The following is a 19,673-nucleotide window of genomic DNA, read 5'->3' on the forward strand; positions in this document are numbered from 1 at the left end:
GCAACACATGCACTCTGTGCTCCAGGGAGCTCTCTCTCTGTTGAACCCTGGGCAGAGGGTAGGCTCTCCGTCGACACTTGCTGAACTACACAGAGTTCGCCTAAGGCTAAATCTATGGCTGGAGTACCTTAATGTTACAGAAGCCAGTTTCTGGTTATTTTTCTCCAAATAACAATGTTAGACACATCAGGAGTATGACAGGCAGATGTGCCACTCCTATCACTGCAGATACAAGGAACAGGGCAATTAGGAAGAGGTTGGCTGTCAGTTTCAGCTCAAAGTTCCACTGGTAGCCACAATGAAGGCTGTGGTCGTGAGCTGAATTTATCAGGTTTTGCTGCCTACCCTTCATCCAAATCACAGCATAACATATTCAGGCCGACGGAAATGTCCAAAGAACCAGAAATGCCCAACGTTTTAGCACTAACATTTTTATAAACCCTTCTGTTGTTTCATGTGTTCCCATTTTTATTGAGCACAAGGTAACCCTGGTGCACAGGGTAACCCTGCACAAGGTAACCCTGGTGTTTTGCTGGTTAACACAGGGGATTACAATCTTGGCTGTTTATTTGAATCACCTAAGCAGCTTCACAAAAAATCTGATTCCCAGACTAGACTCCAAACCAATTAAACCCTAGTCTCTGGAGTGAGACCCAGACATCGGTATTTTTAAAACGCCCCAGATGATTCTAACATGCACCTAATTTGGGGTTTTAAATGCAACTGATGTCTGGACCCCATGCCACATAAGTCAGAATCTCTAGGGCTGCAGCCTGGGCACAAATGTGTAACACACGGCCTCATACACACAGGCATATGGTGAGTAGGGAGTGTATGCAAACAGGCACATACACTCTCCAGGTGATTCTAATGCAGCCAAAGTTGAGAACAACAACACGTACCATTGGTTCCCAAACTTGTTTGCACCTGAGAATCATCTTTTTAAAATTCCAAACCTCATGCTAGACCCCAGAACAATCAGATCACAAGCTCTAGGGCAGTGGGCTGGGCACAGACATCAATATTTTGTAGGGTCCACAGGTGATTCCAATGTGCAAACAAGTTTGGAAAGCATGGTGCAGGCTCCAAGCTCCAGGAGAGTAGGGTCTGTCTTATAATTTTTACTGTAACTCTCCTACAGCACCTACCTGAAATATTTGTTAAACTGAATTGAATTTGTAGAGACCTCCATTCTCATGAGGTCCTTTCCAACTATGCCTACTTGCACTGGTGCCACCTAGGACCCTATGAATCCAGAGCAGGGCTTGGCACAAAAGGAATATGCTTCATACAAACTGCATTATACTGCTTCATTAGTAAATACTGTCCTAGGGACTTCCACAGACCTGACACTTTGTTATTTCATTATGTGATTTAATTAAAAATGGAGTCTATTATGCCTTTTTCACATTAGATTTTGGTAGAATTTTTTTAACGTTTATTTTAGGTTCGGGGCACATATGCAGGTTTGTTACAGAAATAAATTGCATGTCACAGAAGTTTGGTGTACCGATTATTTTGCCACCCACATAATAAGCACAGAACCTGATAGGTAATTTTTGGATCCTCATCCTCTTGCCTCCCTCTATCCTCAAGCAGGCCCCAGTGTCTGTTGTTCCTTAGTGTCCCTGTGTACTCAATATTTAGCTCCCACTTATATGTGTGAACATGCAGTATTTGGTTTTCTGTTCCTATGTTAGTTTACTTAGGATATTGGCCTCCAGCTCCATCCATTGCTGCAAAGGACATGATCTCCTTCTTCTTCTTATGGCTGCATAGTATTCCATGGTGTACATGTACCATGTTTTCTTTAGCCCATTGTTAATGGGCATTTAGGTTGATCCCATTTTTTGCTATTGTGAATAGTACTGCGATGAACATATGTATGCATGTGTCTTTATGGAAGAATGATTTAAATTCCTTTGGGTATATACCCAAAAAAAAAGGATTGCTAGGTCAAATGGTAATTCTGTTTTGAGTTCTGTGAGAAATCACCAAACTGTCTCCCACAATGGCTGAACTAATTTAAATTCCCACCAGCAGTGCATAAGCATTCCCTTTTCTCCACAACCTCACCAGCATCTGTTATTTTTTGACTTTTTAATAATAGCTATTCTGGCTGGTGTGAGATGGTATCTCACTGTGCTTTGGATTTGCATTTCCTAATGAATAGTGATGTTAGCATTGTTTTCATGTGCTTGTTTGCCACATGTATGTCTTCTTTTGAAAAGTATCTGTTCATCTCCTCTGCAAACTTTTTAATTTTTTTTTTTTTTTGCTGGTTGATTCATTTAAGTTCCTAATAGATTCTGGATATTATTGATAGACCTTTGTCAGATGCATAGTTTACAAATATTTTCTCCCATTTTGTAGACTGTTTACTGTCGACAGTTTCTTTTGCCATGCAGAGCTCTTTAGTTTAATTAGGTCCCATTTGTCAGTTTTTGTTTGTTGCAATTGCTTTTGGCATCTTCCTCATGAAATCTTTGCCTTACGCTTTTTGATAGTGTATCCCTCTTTGGAATTTCTTTTGCTGTTTCTCTTTTGGGTGACTTCAGAAAAAAATAAAAATAAAAAATAAGCCTTTCCAGCGCTCTGTTCTCAGCATGTTTAAAAACTGGGAACAGCTTTTGAGCACTCAGGTGCCTAGGAGTGAATTTAGGAACTGGGGTGCTGTCTTAGTCCGTTTGTGCTGCAAAGACAGAATACCTGAGATTGGGTCATTTATAAAGAACAGGAATTTATTTCTCACAGTTCTGGAAATCCAAGATCAAGCAACTGGCAGTTTCAGTGTCTTGTGAGGGTCTAGTCTCTGCTTCCAAGGTGACACCTTGAACCCTGCATCCTCCAGAGGGGAGGACACTTTGTGTCCTCATATGGCAGAAGGCAGAAAGGCAAGAAAGGGACCAAACTTCTTCCATTAAGTCATTTTATGACAGTATTAATCTATTCATGAGGACAGAGCCCTCATGACCTAAACACCTCCCCGAAGGCCCCACTTTCCAACACTGCTGCATTAGGAATTAGGTTTCCAACCCATGAATATTAGACAGCGCATCCATGGCCTCTGCTCCTTGGTGAAGGAGGAGTTCACTCACCAGGTCAAAAACAGCTCCTATTTTAAGAAGGCTGCAGGTGAGGTAAAAATTACCATTAATCCCTCCTTTCACACTGATGTTGTGCACCTGGATTTACCCAACAAGTGAGGGTGATTTTTCTCTATTGCAAATGCACCTGGTGTGGATACTTATCACCTCAAGGATTCCTACTGCAAATTCCTTTGTGGAAATGCTGATGTTTATATAGCAGGTTTGCTTTAAAAGGAGGCAGAGCTGCGAAATCATTCATTAAAACTTGGAAAAATAAGCTCGGCACAGTCTTTTCTTTTTGAGAGTTTTAAAACTCTCTTCACATTTGTAGTTTTAATTTAGCATGACCTGATTTTTGCCAGCATTGACTATTCATCTAAAACTTGATGGCCAATCTCTGTAATAACTGTTGCAGCAAAAGGAGGGCTTGGCTAGAAGTGAGGAGAACTGGGCTCTGTATACCATGTCACCTCTAATTCCCTATGGGATCTTCAGAAGTTATTTGATCTTCAGGTTCCTCATTTGTAAAACAAGAGAATAAATACTCTCGATGATTTTCTTCCAACTCAAACAACATGTAATTCTCTTGTGAACAACGACATTAGTCTTGTAGAAAGGGTTTCGTTTATTCCTTTTGTTTTCTTAGAAATGTACGATTATTTGGGAGAAAATACCTTAAATCCAATTCCATAAAAGACTAAGGAATGAATATATGTGCCATAATGTACTAGACACAGTAAGGATACAAAAAGAGAGACAGCCTATATTGCTGAAATTAATGAGGAAAACAATCATCTAACTATGAGTCAAGACAGAATGAAATAGATGCAATGGCACAAAACCAGACAGGAGGCAGCTTGGAGTATTTAAAAAAAGAACGTCCAGAATAAAGAGCAAAATTCTTTTTACCAGGGATAAAAGAACACCGATGTGGAATCAAAAGTGGCTTCTAGTCCTGGAATACTAGGGAACCAGGTAGTAACTATATCATCTAAGACATGCCACACATCTTCCCCTAGCTTCAGTTTTCCCCTCTGTAAAATGGAAATCATATACTACTGGCTCAAAATACCAGACAGCACCACTGGGAGGCTCAAAGAAGACATTGGTATGAGAGGACTTTAAAAAATGCTGCAGAATATAAGTTACACAAAACCATGGAGGATATATGTGACCTGTATTGACCATATGTTCCTATAGATTTTGGTCTGATGATTAATAGAAACCAGAATTTCTAATGAGGAAGTGTCTAGAGCAGTGGTCCCCAACCCTTTTGGCATCAGGTACCAATTTCATGGAAGACAATTGTTCCGTGTACAGGGATGGGTATGGGAGATGCATACAACTCACCATGATGTAGAATCAGTGAGAGCCCTGAGCTTGTTTTCCTGTAACCAGACAGTCCCATCTGGGGGTGATGGGAGACAGTGACAGATCATCAGACATTAGATTCTCATAAGGAGCATGTAACTTAGATCCCCCGCATGTGCAGTTCACAATAGGGTTTGTGCTCCTATAAGAATCTAATGCCGCCACTGTTCTAACAGGAGGCGGACTCAGGCAGTCATGCAAGCCATGGGGAGCGGCTATAAATAGAGATGAAGCTTTGCTGGCTTGCCCACTGCTCTCCTCCTGCTGTGCGGCCTGGTTCCTAACAGGTCACAGACCAATACTTGTTCTGTGGCCCAGGGGTTGGGGACCTCTGGTCTAGAGGTTAAATTCACAACAGGATCTTATTAACAGTGGCTTCTTTTTTCTCCACCTTCTTAATTCTCTCCTTATTTACTTATTAAGTCTGCTTATTTAAAACATCAAATAGTAAAACATAAACTAACAAATCCCTTCCCTCACGTCAATCCTCAATCACTTCTTACTTTATCACTACTAACAATGTCTTGTGTGTCCTTCTAGGAAAAAAGCTTATGACTGCCCCATAATCATAACTGTACATGCTCTTGCATGTGTCCCCTGTATCGACAGCTATACACCTGCTTTTCTAGTATCCATTACTGGAGAGGAAAGATCTTATTTCAAATAATCTAAGTTTAAGGCAATATAGTTTTAGATTACTGAAATCTGACATTGCTTTTGGTGGTGATAATTAAATAATAATGCGATTATTATTTCTTATCAATAGCAGAGGTGGAAGAGAAAACTAGAAGGTTACTTAATATATCATGGAAGCCAAATCCTGAACTCAAATTGTAGAGCAAAACGCTGTTGTTTGTTGGTTAATGAAGGGAGAAAACTCAGCAGGTAAATGGTGGATAGATTTTTGATTCTGGGGATTTGCTTCTGAATAAACTGGAAAGAAAAGCCAACAGATTTTTTTTTACTGCCTCTAGTTCAGAAATGCGTTTCATAAGATTGAGAATCTTATGAGAATCTCAGAAGAAAGACTGCTCGTAAGAAAGGAGGGGTTTCAGGATTAACAAATTGACTGAATAACTTTTGAAAAATGAAAGCAGGTATAGACATATGGAAACAAGACTTTGAGCTTTTAACTAAAGTACTTCAACTGAGAGCACTATCACTTTGGAATCATGCGGAGACCCAACAAACTTAATAACGACCTGAGTCTTTTTCTTTTGTCTTTAGTCTCCATTCAGCTCAAGAAAATAGTAAAGCATAGAAAAATGGACAGTTATTCAGGCCACAACATACCCAGAACTACTTACTAGATATATTCTCACTCATAGTGTAAAAAACTCTCGCTCCTACTCTGTGTACCCTAACGTTCTTCTCTGTGTCATTTTGATGGCATATATTTCACTGGCTTTATTACACAGCAGATGGCTGGGTCATTAAAGCCCTCTTCAAGTCCTATACTGCAGGTATTGAAACTTCATAATAATTTATAAGAAATTTTTCATTTTCTCGCCTCTGATCTGGAAAGCTAAAAGCAGTCCACCATAGTTACACCATTGTTACATATTTCTCACCTCCTCTTCCTATGCGATTTACGGTAATCATCTTCCTTATTCTCCTCTTACAAATAAAATCATTTCAGATTTCTGAACTTCTCTGTTCCTTTTTTCTATTGAATGAGCTAAAATACTTTACCGTTCTGAGTTCTTTAAAGGTGCTGGACACTTGGTAAAAAGCTCACCGCATACTGAAGGTGATGTCATGGTCTCTGATAAGTACAGGAATTTGCTCAGCTAACTTTGTCTGAACTCCCTGTGGCTTTCACATATGTTAGTGAAAAGGCAGCACATTATCTCTTATTAGCAGACAAGATGGTCTTGAAATAACTGGAAAAAACTCAAATCCACATAAATGGAAAATTTGACAAAAGAAATACAGAAAATGGCCCTGATGGGTCTCAAATAACTATACCTCTTTAGAAAAATCACCCTAAGAGCCCAAGTTACTGATAAAAGAAATTTGGGCTTGTACCTAAAGTGAATCATGCTGGAGGAATTAATTTACTTCATCTCAGGCGGAAAGTTTTCAAATGTCATGGTTCATAAATTCTTATGGCTGGTAGGGCTTTCTGGCCATTCTGTCTCCAAAAATAATCATGGAAGGGCACATTTTCCAGGAGAACAGAAAATTTGCCACTTCAAAATTAATTAAGTCATTTATCATTTCTTCCAAAGGATCGGTCACAATCTAGAATTACCTGGGAGTGGGGTTACAGATTTGTTCTTTTATGGACAGTTACTGAAATCTAATTGGAGGATTTCTATTTCTAGCAATATGGTGGACTAATTTATCTATAGTCCTCCCTATGTGTGAAGTATTGTGAAATTAAAAATCAGCAGGGTAAATTATTGTGGAATACATAAAAGGCTCCATGGTATACGGTGGTCTCCAGAAAGTCAGTAGGGATACCTCCCGCTAACACAGGGCCCTTTCTAGAGGGGCACACCCACGCCTTCCTTCTCTTTACTCAATGATTACATGCCTGAAGGGTGAGGGAGGAGGCTATGGTTCCCTGGGCAGACAGTGATTTTCTGAGAGGATAGCTCAGCTCTAAGGTTTCCAGGAAAAAAGTACTCAAAAATAAAAATGAAAGCTGCCACCACCCCACTCCCACAACCCAAAAGCCAGTGGAGGCTCTGGTAAGGTGGAGGATGAGGAGTTCCCACCACTCAGGCTCCCTTTGTCCAACCTTTTCAAACTCAGCAAATACACTTTGCTTTTTGTAAACTTCTCTGGCTTCTTGAAAGTTGGGGGAAGAGTTGGAGGAGGGTAAGGGGAAAATAGATGTGGCTGCTGATTCCGAGAACACGTGGTTGAGCATGCAGAAAAGCATTCTAAAAGCCAGAAACTATCATAAAGCTCCAAACCTTAGCATCAAGCAGAGTCATCTGGAAAGGCTATCTTGACTCCTGAGCCTGGACCTGATGATTCAGCCTCTACAAGGAATTGTCTGGGCCATGGAAGAGAAGTTCTGCCTTCAACATGAACAATTTGGGGTCCAGTTTGAATGGAAGGAAACGTACCCAGCTAAGATACAGCCTACAGTTTTTACTTCTTAACAGCTGCTGAAAGAGAAAGCATCTTCCTGCCTCAACACTCCCCTTGGTCCTAAATTCCCATCTTTTGTAGGACAGTATAGGTGAGAAGAAAGAAGCAGGTTTGAGATGGGGCTCCAGGTAGCACTCCTGTGACTGCCTTCTCAGCCACATCACCTGCCTTATTAGGAACAGCCTGAGGAATTAGTCTCATCTATGCAGGGAAATATATCTACATGTGGCTATGTCCAGTTAGTGGAAATGTATCCATCCCAACTTCTGCTTTCCAGCCGCAACCAGGGTGTTGTGTTGGGAGCAGATAAAGTTCTCTAGTCACAGTCAGGCAAAGAGCAGCTGGTCACTTGTGTTTCTCTCCTGTCAGTCTCTAAAATAATCTGACTGGGTCCCACCTCCTGCCAGCAGTAGTAAACTGCGTAATTTGAGCCAACTTTCCCAGTGAACACAACAAAGAAAGCTGGATGACGTTAACAACAAACAAACAACAAAGCTTCCTAAAAGCACCAAAAAGCTAACAAGATGGGGAGGAATTTCAGGTTTAAGATGTGAGAAAACAAAGAGATCTAGACATGTGGGCCTCAGTACTAGGGGCCACTTTTACCCAGTTGGAGGGGCTGGGCTTGTCAATCCAAAACAGGAAGCTAGGAAGCTGAGCAGCACATCGACAGCCTCAAGGAATCAAGAGGCCAGGGCCTCCCTAAGGCCTGGTAAACCACTTTACATTTAGAGTAGGACCCCAAAGAGCTCCAAGCTTGTCTAACCCACCTTATTTTGTTGTTGTTGTTGTTGTTGTTGTTCTGTTTTGTTTTAGGCTTTTAGCAGCCTGAAGCCATGGTTTTTAATTTCTATCTTTAGTGATAAGCGGAAAACAGGGATGAGGAAGGGGCTTTACTGGCCCAACCAGAAACAGAAACTAAGAACCCACGGCTGTATTCTCTCCCTTGGACACCCTCTGATAGACCCTAGAAGTAAGAGAGAACAAAAAGTAAACTAGTATGGCTTCATGTCATCTGGGTGATCTAGAAAATCTGAAGCCCCAAAATTGACCCACTATTGCTGGTACCCCAGAAAACCTTAAGAAGTTAATTAAAATTCTCTCTTGAACTCTTGTCATCTTTATTATGATTATCCAAAGTCTCAAATTATCAAGTGTCCTGAAATTTTAAATATCACTAATTATATGAAGCACTATGATTTTATGTACCAGTGAAAAAGAAAAAATGCTGTCAACTAGAAGTGTAAAACTTTATGACATAAAACACATACTGATTTCAGAGACTAAAATATAAAAACACTGTACATCTTAAAATGAATGACACATGGTATTCTTACATATATTTTTTCAAAACAATATCCAGCACACATTTAAAAATAATGAGGCACACAAGGAGACATGACAACATAAATATGAACCAGCATGAGAACCAGAAAAAACAAAAGACAGGAAAAAAAGATGCTTAGGAATTCCAGATAGAAAAATTACCAGATACAGAATGTAAAACAATTATGCTTACTATGCTCATGCAGCTAAAAGCTCAACATAAAAATTACAATAAAGAACCAAGAACCATAAAAAGTAACATTGCAGATTTGAAAAATAACTAGAATTCTAGATTGGAAATCCAGTAATCAAAATTGAGAATGCAATAAATGATGGATTTAACCACAGATTAGATACAGCTGAAGAGATACATTGTGACTTGGAAGACAAGTCAGAAGAAACTATTCATAATGTATCTTGGAGAGATGAAAAGAAAAGGATGGAAAACACAGGGGAGGGTAAGAGATACAGAAGATAGAGTGAGGAAATTTAAGATAGTAAAATTAACTTGCACCACAAAGTCTCCCAGAAATAGGCAGTAGAGTTCAGATGAAGTTGCTAATATTCCTAACCGTAACTCCCTCCAAGACCAAGTACATAACTGAGGCAGGCCATGTTAGCAAAGATCCAGAGGTAGTTAGCAGTTATTAAAAGTGTATGTGACTGTGGTTATGTTATTTTGCTTTTCTATGCAACACTCTCCTCATGTATAAATGGAGAGACGTGACAGTACCCACTTCAGAGACTGCTGTAAGAATAAGAATTAAGGCCTGAGAAGCACTTAGCAAATGCTCAATGTAATTTGGCTTCCACTAAGAGGATAAAGCACTCTATCTCTCCATCTAAGCTTGCTTCAGGAACTAACAAGCAGCTCTATGACTATGAACAAAATGTTTAGCCTGAAACATGGAACTGAAGATGTTGGAATCATGGAACATGCGGGTTGAATGGAATTTTTTTTTTTTTTTTTTTTTGAGGTGGAGTGTTTTTCTGTCCCCCCCGGGGGGGAGTGGTGGGCCCCCATCTGCCCACTGCAAGCTCTGCCTCCTGGGTTCATGCCATTCTCCTGCCTCAGCCTCCCGAGTAGCTGGGAATACAGGCGCCCACCACCACGCCCGGCTAATTTTTTGTATTTTTAGTAGAGACGGGGTTTCACCATGTTAGCCAGGATGGTCTCGATCGCCTGACCTCGTGATCCACCCGGCCTCCCAAAGTGCTGGGATTACAGGCGTAAGCCACTGCGCCCAGCCGGAATTCTTTATAAAATGGCCACTATACCTATAAGACCAGAGGTTATTGTTTTTCCTTTTGACAAATGACAGGTCATTTTTTTTTTTTAAAACACTACACTCAAATAGGTAATTCACCAAAACAACAACAAAAAACACCACACACACACACACACACACACACACACACACACACAGAAAGTCCTATAAAAAATTCTATAGAAAAATGTTTAGCTGTGTTGGTAAGCAAAATGTGAATGAAAGCAATAAAGACACCTTTACTTTGTCACATAAGTAATTACAAAAAAAGTATGTTATCAATGGTGTAGTGAAATTTCATCATTTATAGTATGCTGTCAATATAAGGTAAACTGGTACATCATTTTGGTAAAGCCATTGAACACAATGAACACATATCCTTGGCTCAGTAATTTCACTCTTTGGGAATGCATACCAAGAAAACAATCCAAAATGTAGAAAAAGCACAGACACAAAGTTGCTCATGCAGTGACACAGCAGGGAGAAATTAGGACCAAACTTAATGTTCACTAATAGCAAAACGTTGTGGTAAATTAACAAGCTTCTAAGGATTGAATTATGCAGACATTAAAAATTATGTTCACAGCAATGAGAACACAAGGACACAGGGAGAGGAACATCACACACTGGGGTCTGTCAGGGAGTGGGTGTTAGGGGAGGGATAGCATTAGGAGAAATACCTAATGTAGATGACAGGTTGATGGGTGCAGCAAACCACCATGGCACGTGTATACCTATGTAACCTGTACGTCCTGCACATGTATCCCAGAACTTAAAGTAAAAAAAAAAAATAGCATCAATAAAACTCTGACATTGTAGAAAGACAAAAAAAAATTATGTTCACAAGGAATTTATGTTCACAAAAATTATGTTCACAATAACATGTACATTGTTTATTCTAATAAAAAAGGCAAGAAAAATCAAAATTATATGTACAATATGGTCTCAATTGTTCAAATGAGCTTGAAAATGGGCTGAAAAAAACCACTAAAAATAAACATAGCAAAATATGAATGGGATTAAAGTATCACAGGATCACAGGTAGGATTTGTTTACTCTTCTTGCCACCTTCCATAATGAATATATATTACTTTTTTAAATAGACAAATGTTTTCATTCTAGTTATTTACTGTAAAGATGATACAAAAAAGCAATAAAGGAAGTTTTTATAAAATAGTCTCATTCCGGCCTGGCGCGGTGGCTCACGCTTGTAATCCCAGCACTTTGGGAGGCCCAGGCAGGCAGATCACGAGGTCAGGAGATCGAGACCACGGTGAAACCCTGTCTCTACTAAAGACTTAAATGTTAGACCTAAAACCATTAAAATCCTACAAGAAAACCTAGGCAATACCATTCAGGACATAGGCGTGGGCAAGGACTTCATGTCTAAAACACCAAAAGCAATGGCAACAAAAGCCAAAATTGACAAATGGGATCTAATTAAACTAAAGAGCTTCTGCACAGCAAAAGAAACTACCATCAGAGTGAACAGGCAACCTACAGAATGGGAGAAAATTTTTGCAACCTACTCATCTGACAAAGGGCTAATATCCAGAATCTACAATGAACTCAAACAAATTTACAAGAAAAAAAGAAACAACCCCATCAAAAAGTGGGCAAAGGACATGAACAGACACTTCTCAAAAGAAGACATTTATGCAGCCAAAAAACACATGAAGAAATGCTCATCATCACTGGCCATCAGAGAAATGCAAATCAAAACCACAGTGAGATACCATCTCACACCAGTTAGAATGGCCATCATTAAAAAAGCAGGAAACAACAGGTGCTGGAGAGGATGTGGAGAAATAGGAACACTTTTACACTGTTGGTGGGACTGTAAACTAGTTCAACCATTGTGGAAGTCAGTGTGGCGATTCCTCAGGGATCTAGAACTAGAAATACCATTTGACCCAGCCATCCCATTACTGGGTATATACCCAAAGGATTATAAATCATGCTGCTATAAAGACACATGCACACGTATGTTTATTGCAGCACTATTCACAATAGCAAAGAGTTGGAACCAACCCAAATGTCCAACAACGATAGACTGGATTAAGAAAATGTGGCACATATACACCATGGAATACTATGCAGCCATAAAAATTGATGAGTTCGTGTCCTTTGTAGGGACATGGATGAAACTGGAAAACATCATTCTCAGTAAACTATCGCAAGGACAAAAAACCAAACACCGCATGTTCTCACTCATAGGTGGGAATTGAACAATGAGAACTCATGGACACAGGAAGGGGAACATCACATTCCGGGGACTGTTGTGGGGTGGGGGGAGGGACAGCATTAGGAGATATACCTAATGCTAAATGACGAGTTAATGGGTGCAGGAAATCAACATGGCACATGGATACATATGTAACAAACCTGCACATTGTGCACATGTACCCTAAAACCTAAAGTATAATTAAAAAATACAAAAAAATACAAAAAAAATTAGCCGAGCGTGGTGGCGGGCGCCTGTAATCCCAGCTACTCGGAGAGGCTGAGGCAGGAGAATGGCGTGAACCCGGGAGGCGGAGCTTGCAGTGAGCCGAGATTGCGCCACTGCACTCCAGCCTGGGCGACAGAGCGAGACTCCGTCTCAAAAAAAAAAAAAAAAAAAATAGTCTCATTCCACCAATTGAACCGTCTCAGTTTTTCTGTGATTGTTTCAGTACTGCCTGTGTTTACACACACCTTTGGCATAGATGTAATCAGTTTAAATTAATGAGTAGTTCTCTGAGGATCAGGTGCCCTGGAAATGAGACAAGTTATCAAACCTTTTCCTGCCTAGTCTCCCTACACCAACACACTCTACAACCAGGAAGACAGAAGAACGGTATCCCAGCAGCACTGTCAAGGGGATGGGGTGAGCTCCTGGTTCCTTGAGCCAGCCTCCCAGCTGATCTCTGTGTGACCTTGGCAAGCCATCTAACCACTCTCAGCCTCAGTTTCTCCAATTATTCAATGGGCAAGCAGGGCTGGCCAGAAACCCCTAAAATCTCTTTCAGGTCTAATTTCTGTGACTGTGTGCGCATTTGACCTAAAATCTCCAAACAGGTCTCAACTCGAAAAATTTTATACAAATCAAATCTGTTTAAATACAAATGAAAGACTAGCAATGCTTTAAAAGAAATCCCTCCTACAGCAAATCTTCATGTAGAGTGTTTCTTATTTCTTATTTTTAATTTTTGTTAAATCTAGACATTGATACATTGCCAGATCAGTCTTGTGCAGGGCCAGGCATTTATATTTAACATTTCTACACTAAAGCAACAATTAGAACACTGTCTTCCTCGCTGAAGCTAAGGTGATCTAAACTAAGGAAAAAGATTAATGAGAAGTCTGAATTATAGTTTCATTTTTAAAGCCTTATTATTTTAAGTTCTTAAATTCATACAGTCATACATCACTTAATGATGGGGATCCATCTTAGAAATGCATCATTAGTCAATTTCCTGGTTATGGGAACATCACAGAGCATACTTATACAAACCTAGATGGAATAGCCTACATACCTAGGCTATAAGGTATGGCCTATTGATCCTAGACTACAACTCTGTACAGCATGCTACTGTACCGAACACTGTAGGCAACTGTATCACAATTCTGAGTATCTGTACACCTAAATATGTCTAAACATGGAAAAGGTACAGGAAAAATATAGTATTATAATCTTACAGTTTCACAGTCCCACATGCAGCCCTTCATTGACTGAAATGTCCATTATGTAGCACATGACTGTACTTAAATTACTTGCCCCCCAAAATGAGGGGGCAAGTGTTTCCTGCCTGGCCTGTTTTAATGCAAGGACTTCTCATCCCAGGCTCAGGTATTGCAAAAGAAAAGTTTGAATCAATGTACTCCTGTTATAAACTCTTCAAATATCATTAGAATGACCTGAAAAAGAGTTTCATTCATTTCCTGAGGCAATAACTTCAGCACTGACCAACCTCGTTTACAAGGTGCAGTAAGTTACTACTACCCATTAGTGGAACGCAGAGCCTCCTGCTAAACCGGAACGATCCCTGCCCCTCATTTCACCTATGATGCTGCTGATGTGGACCTGGGGTTGCTGACAATATGGAAGTTCTTACTTTTGAGGGCAGATGTTAACAGAAGTATAAGTCACCCTAGGTTTAACAATTCTGTTTTGATCTGTGCTCTCAATTTAAGTCAACACTTTGAGATTTTTCTCTTAGCTCCTATCAGTCATAGGTAGGACTAGTTTCCTATTCTTGCAGACACAGCTGTCCAGTCACTCCTCAAAACCTTTCCCAAAGACTGCTTTCCCACGAAGCTAATGAAACTTAAATTCAGAGCCCATCACTTGTCCTCACAGGACCCTTCCAAGGCCTGGGAGGAGCCCTAGCAATGTGCTCCCCTTATCATTTTGTCTTTTCCTTAAAGAGGGCCCATCAAATTACATAAGCATCAAGTCCACTAGAACTCAATCCTCCTCTGCCATTTTACTCCCCCACTGGTGGTTACCAGGCACTGCCCAAGCAGCAACCTCGGATGATCTTGTGGGTAATGGCAGTTCTGCTACCCACAGTCGTGGTATGTAAATCAGCCACACTAGAAAAAGAAGAATTTGAGGCTTTATGCTTCAAAAGATGAACTTAATATAATAACCAGATTAGGATATGAGGTCTGAAAAAAAAGGATTTATGAAATTACTTATATGAAAAGTTCCGCCATGTTAATTACACATGTATTAGTTCCTCTTTATTGAAGAGAATTGAATTACATTAGATAAGGCCTCTCCTATATGGCATGATACATAATAACCAATAACCCTTAGAACAGTGGTTCTCAAGCAGCGGTGATTTTGTTTCCTAGGGGATAGTTGGCAATGGCCGGAGACATTTTGGGTTGTCACAACTAGGGGAGCAGGCTGGTGTTTAGTGTTCCTGGCATCTAGGGGGTAGAGGCCAGGGATGCTGTTAAGCACCCTGTAATGCACAGGACAGCTCCCCATAACAAAAAATTATCTGGCCCATATAACATCAACAGTGCCTAGGTTGAGAATCGCTGCCTTAAAATAATGGGCACATATAAGTAAGGAAGCAAGGATTCTCCCTGCAAACAATAAAGCTTTAAACTTTGGAGTGGAATGTATCAGGGCCAAGCTGACAGGTGGCTCACAGAGAGCCACTGTCTGACTTCAACCACTGCACCATGATAAACAGCAATGAAGGCTCCAGACTTTCAAGAATCATGGGACGGCAAGGACCCTTGCCAAGACTGGCTACATGAGGAGGTGGTGGTTTCAGGAGCACCAGGAAAGGCACTTTGCCTCCCCAATTACCTCCAACACCCACTTGTCTGTGCCTGATATTGTCTCATGGTGAACAGAGCCTTTCATTTCATAATGAGGCTTAAAGTGCAAAGACCCCTGGAAGAGAGAACACAGTGACCTACATTCATATTCAAGAGAAAGTGACTGATGACAGATTGGTTTTCCCCTGAGACCAGTTTTCATACAGTGAAAGGCTCTGAACAGCTGAAAATGATGGAGAGGAAGAGAGGATAGCAGGCCCTGATGAGGCCGGGAAGGAGTGATGAAATGGGCAATAGAGGTCACTGAAAGAAGTGTCACCTACCCTACCGACTCTTTCTACCTGAACCTGCAAGGAGGGAGGGACGCAGAGAAAAAAAAAAAAGTCACATTCTTGGCCTTGAAGAAGATTACAGTCAAGTTCAGCTCAGGTGAAAAAACTCCAAGAATGCTTGAAAGAATGGCTGAGACGCAGGGTAGTGCTACCCCACAGCCAGGACAGGAGAACAAAGGTCCTTGCCAGCTGTGGGATCATGCTGAACCTCAATTGGTTCTGGGTGATGCCCCCCACCTGACATCTAGCATAGTCCTTGACACAGTGAAATGTTCCAGCAGCACTCGTTGTGTTGAGTGAATGGAAACTATTCCAGAGGAAGATCTATCAAATACCTAAAGTAAAGATGGTTTGTTTTCCTTGACACCTTTGCCAACGCTATTTCCCTCAATTTGGGAGGAAAGTCTTTGTTAGTTGTTTTTGCCCATCTGAATCCTATTTCATCTTGCAAAGCCCGTTTGTTTTCTCTGTAAATTCCTGATAGTTTTTTCCCCCTTTTCTTATAAGCACATTCATCTAATACTTACCATATTTTCTATGTATCTTTCATAACGGGCTTACTTACAGAAAAGATTTCAGAGAGGCTTTCAAGTTCACAACAAAAATACTGTAATATAGTTTTTTATAAGGAATTTAAAAGAGAGGTCTCAGAAATAATTAACGGAGAAAAAAATCATTGTACCAAGAAGCTGGGATAAAGCCGTTAGCAGGAATTTCTAGAGGCCAAGGCAAAAAGATAAACATACAAGGCACGTAGAGAGTTCTCAATGTCTGATAAGAGAAAAACCACAGTTCCATGTGATGAGAGTGTTTTTTATGTTAAATTCCAGGAGGAATTTGCTCCTGGCTTTTCATATATGCTGCCCAAGTTGTCATTTTACATGTTTATCTCATGAACCAGAGTTCTTTAAGACAAAGACATCTTAGACTACATTTCCCTGATAAATGCCTATATTGCATTGTAAATACTCAAATATTTGCTAATGGATATGATTTTCTTGCCAATCTGGATATTCCAGTGCATCTCAAGATCCTAAGATTATCAGAGTAACAGATTCATCAAATCTCTTAGCAGGAAAACTATTTAATTCCAGTCCTAGGGCCATGGGCAATGATAGGACTTAGACTCTCTCACCCCAACATCACTGGTATCAGTTTGGAGTGAGGGTCTGGAAGGTTGAGCTGGCCCTGTCTTCATGCTTCCGTCTCCCTTCCTTTATTGGTTCCTTCCTTGTTTAGGAGGTGTCTTTTTGTCTGTCTCCAGCACGGATTCTCTCTCCCTTTGAGCATTAGGGCTTTGCCTTATTGCCCTTTGATTCCCTGTGATAACTTCATGGTGCTTTACGCAAAGAAATTGACTTTTCTAATGCAAGGAAACTGAATTGGAAAGAGGTTCCAGAGCAAGCCTTTTTACTATTCAGCCCTGCTCCTGTCTGACAAACCCTCAAGCATAGAAGTGTACCCTCAAGTGTAGAAGACCAGCCCTTCATACACCACACAAGCGGTTTGGAAAGGTTAAAATGCAGGTCACTAAAGGAGTTGAAGACTCAAGGGTCAGAAGATATTATATTTTCTCTCCCTTGTTTCTATCTATATCCCAAAAGTACACTGGCAACCCTTCAGCAAAAAAATCTTTAGTACTTAGTAGGTGCTCAGTAAATATATATTACAATAAGGTCATAGCATAGCTACCTTGAACATAGTAGGTACTCAATAAATACCTGTTACATTGAGAACGTCATGACGCTTCACCTTTGCACGGGGTAGGTGCTCAATACATATCTATTCAATTGAAAAGTCTGTAGTATACCTGCTTTTCACATAGTAGGTGCTCAGTAAGTATATTTTACAGTAAGGTTATTTAAGATAGCTGCCTTGCACACAGTAACCTCCCAGTAAATGGCTATTGAGCAGTTGCGGACACTCCTCAACCCAGGCAGGGGTGACATGAATCAACCCCCAGGCACAGATCCGTGAATGGAAATGCACGTCTCGAGGTAGTGCTTTCGAGAGTGCTGGAGAGGCGCGTGACAGTACGCGGCCGCTGCGCTCTGTCGGGACGCTGCTGACCCACTGCTGGCTCCAGGTTATCGATTAGCGATCGGAATCCATTCCCCACCCAGGGGCGGGAAACAGCCGCCGCCTCCAATGGTCATTGCGGGGCCGCACCTGGAACTCCCGCCGCAGCCCCCTCCCGGGGCATCCGCCCACCCCGGCTTCACCTACGATTCCGTAGAGTAGCGGGCAGAACAAAAGCAAAAGCTGGCCGGACTTCCGATTGCTTTCCTGATAGACAGCAACCCGGGAGGAGGCTGGGGGAGCCGGCCCGTGACCCAGCTGGGATGTCAAACCCGAGCCGCTGCCCTCTCCGGCAGGCTGGGGCTCTGGGTCGCCGAGCGGCGAAAGCGGAGGGGTCCCCCCACTCCCCCTCTCCCAGGGGCTACCGACCGGCAGTGTGGGCGCCTCGGTCGGGTGGCGAGGGGAGAGGGCGCTGTATTAACCTTTGAACGAGGAAGGGAGAGGCTGGAGGGGAGGATAATCGGGGACTGGGGCAGACCCCGCAACCGCTATCCGAATCTGAACTCGCAGTGTGAACAGCCCCTCGGCGACCCCAAGCGCTCCGGACTGTCCCCGGTGGTGGGGTCCCCTCGCGGCGCCCGGCCCCTGCGTCCTCCTCCCCTAAACACACCGCGGGGAGCCCAGCGGCAACCTCCCATCCCAAACGGGTCCAGGACAGCAACGGCGCGCGGTCTGCGGGCGAGGTCACCCAGAGCAGCCGGGCGGGTCCCGCGGGAGACCCCTGCCGCTCGGAAACTCGCTAGTTTGGCAGTGGCTTGGCCTGGGGGGCTTATTGTTAGGGTGAGGTGGGGAGGCAGTGCGGGCGGGGAAGTCTCATCTCTTACCCGTTTCTCCGGAGCCCGCCGAACTCCGAGAGGCGCAGGCGGCGGGAGGAGAAAGCCAGCGGAGGGGAGCCACTTACCCAGGCAGAGCCCGAGAGCGTGGCGGCCCGGGCGCGAGCCGCCCTTTGTCTGCGGCCGCGGCGCCGGCGCGCTCCGCCAGGCCGGTCCCAGCCCCGGCGCACGGCGAGCTCCCGCGGACGCCCCGACAGTCCGGCTCACTGCTCCGGCTCGGGCTCCGGCTCCCGCCCGCTGGGCCCCCACCTGCTGCGGCGGTGGCGCTGGGGAGCCGGGCCCTGGGCGCCCGGGGGCGGCTGCCTCCCGCGCGCCCCGCTCTGCCCTCCCGCAGCCTCCAGGCCGCTCGGCCGCGCGGTCCCGGGGCCTTCCCGGATCCAGCCCCGCGGAGACGAGCTCACCTGGGGAGCCGAGCCCCGTCCCGGGTAGCCTGGCCTTCCCGGGGCACACGCGGTCGAGCTCTAGTCACTCAGAAGCCCGTCCTCACGCCCGCCGGGGGTGGGGGATCCTCGGGCTCCGTCCGGGAGGGAGGGGGCGCCGGGAAGGCGGGAAGCGGGGATCTGCCTGAGCCCGGTCGCCGCCCCGCCAGCCCCGCGCTGCTGCAGCCGCCAGGGGCCCGGTGGGAGGGTGGGTGGGGAGAAGGAGCCGGCTGGGACTGGTGGACTCTGGAACCGGGGAGACCCGCGCGCGCGGGAAGGGGCACCGGGCAGAGGGTCGAGGGGGCACGGAGCCCAAGTGCACCGGTCCCCAGCCGGCCTGGGATTCCGAGCGGGCCGCCTGGGCTGTGAATCTGTGCTCATTGGCATGACCGGAATAAAACTAACAAAAGGGAACCAATACTTTGGGATCCAGAGGAAAGGGACAGGAGAAGCCACTGGACCCTAACACTGGTAATAACTGGTGCCTCTGTGGTGCCTTCAGCTAGCCCAAAGCTGTGGGCACCGATGAGGGGCGTCACTGAACGCGGTGCGTCCCGTTGGAATGGTT

General features: G+C 43.4%; 1 protein-coding gene across 1 annotated transcript in view; it reads right to left on the bottom strand.

The window, feature by feature from the left end:
• MAPK4 (mitogen-activated protein kinase 4) overlaps positions 1 to 18,911 on the bottom strand; it is a 174,552-nt gene extending 155,641 nt beyond the window's left edge. The window contains exon 1 of the mRNA XM_058438338.1: positions 18,755 to 18,911. The gene's annotated coding sequence lies outside the window, so the exon portion shown is untranslated. The remainder of the gene's footprint in view (positions 1 to 18,754) is intronic.
• Between the last annotated feature and the right edge of the window lie 762 nt (positions 18,912 to 19,673).

The sequence above is a fragment of the Hylobates moloch genome, unplaced genomic scaffold, assembly GCF_009828535.3.
Source record: "Hylobates moloch isolate HMO894 unplaced genomic scaffold, HMol_V3 SCAFFOLD_5, whole genome shotgun sequence".
Classification (NCBI taxonomy): Eukaryota; Metazoa; Chordata; class Mammalia; order Primates; family Hylobatidae; genus Hylobates; species Hylobates moloch.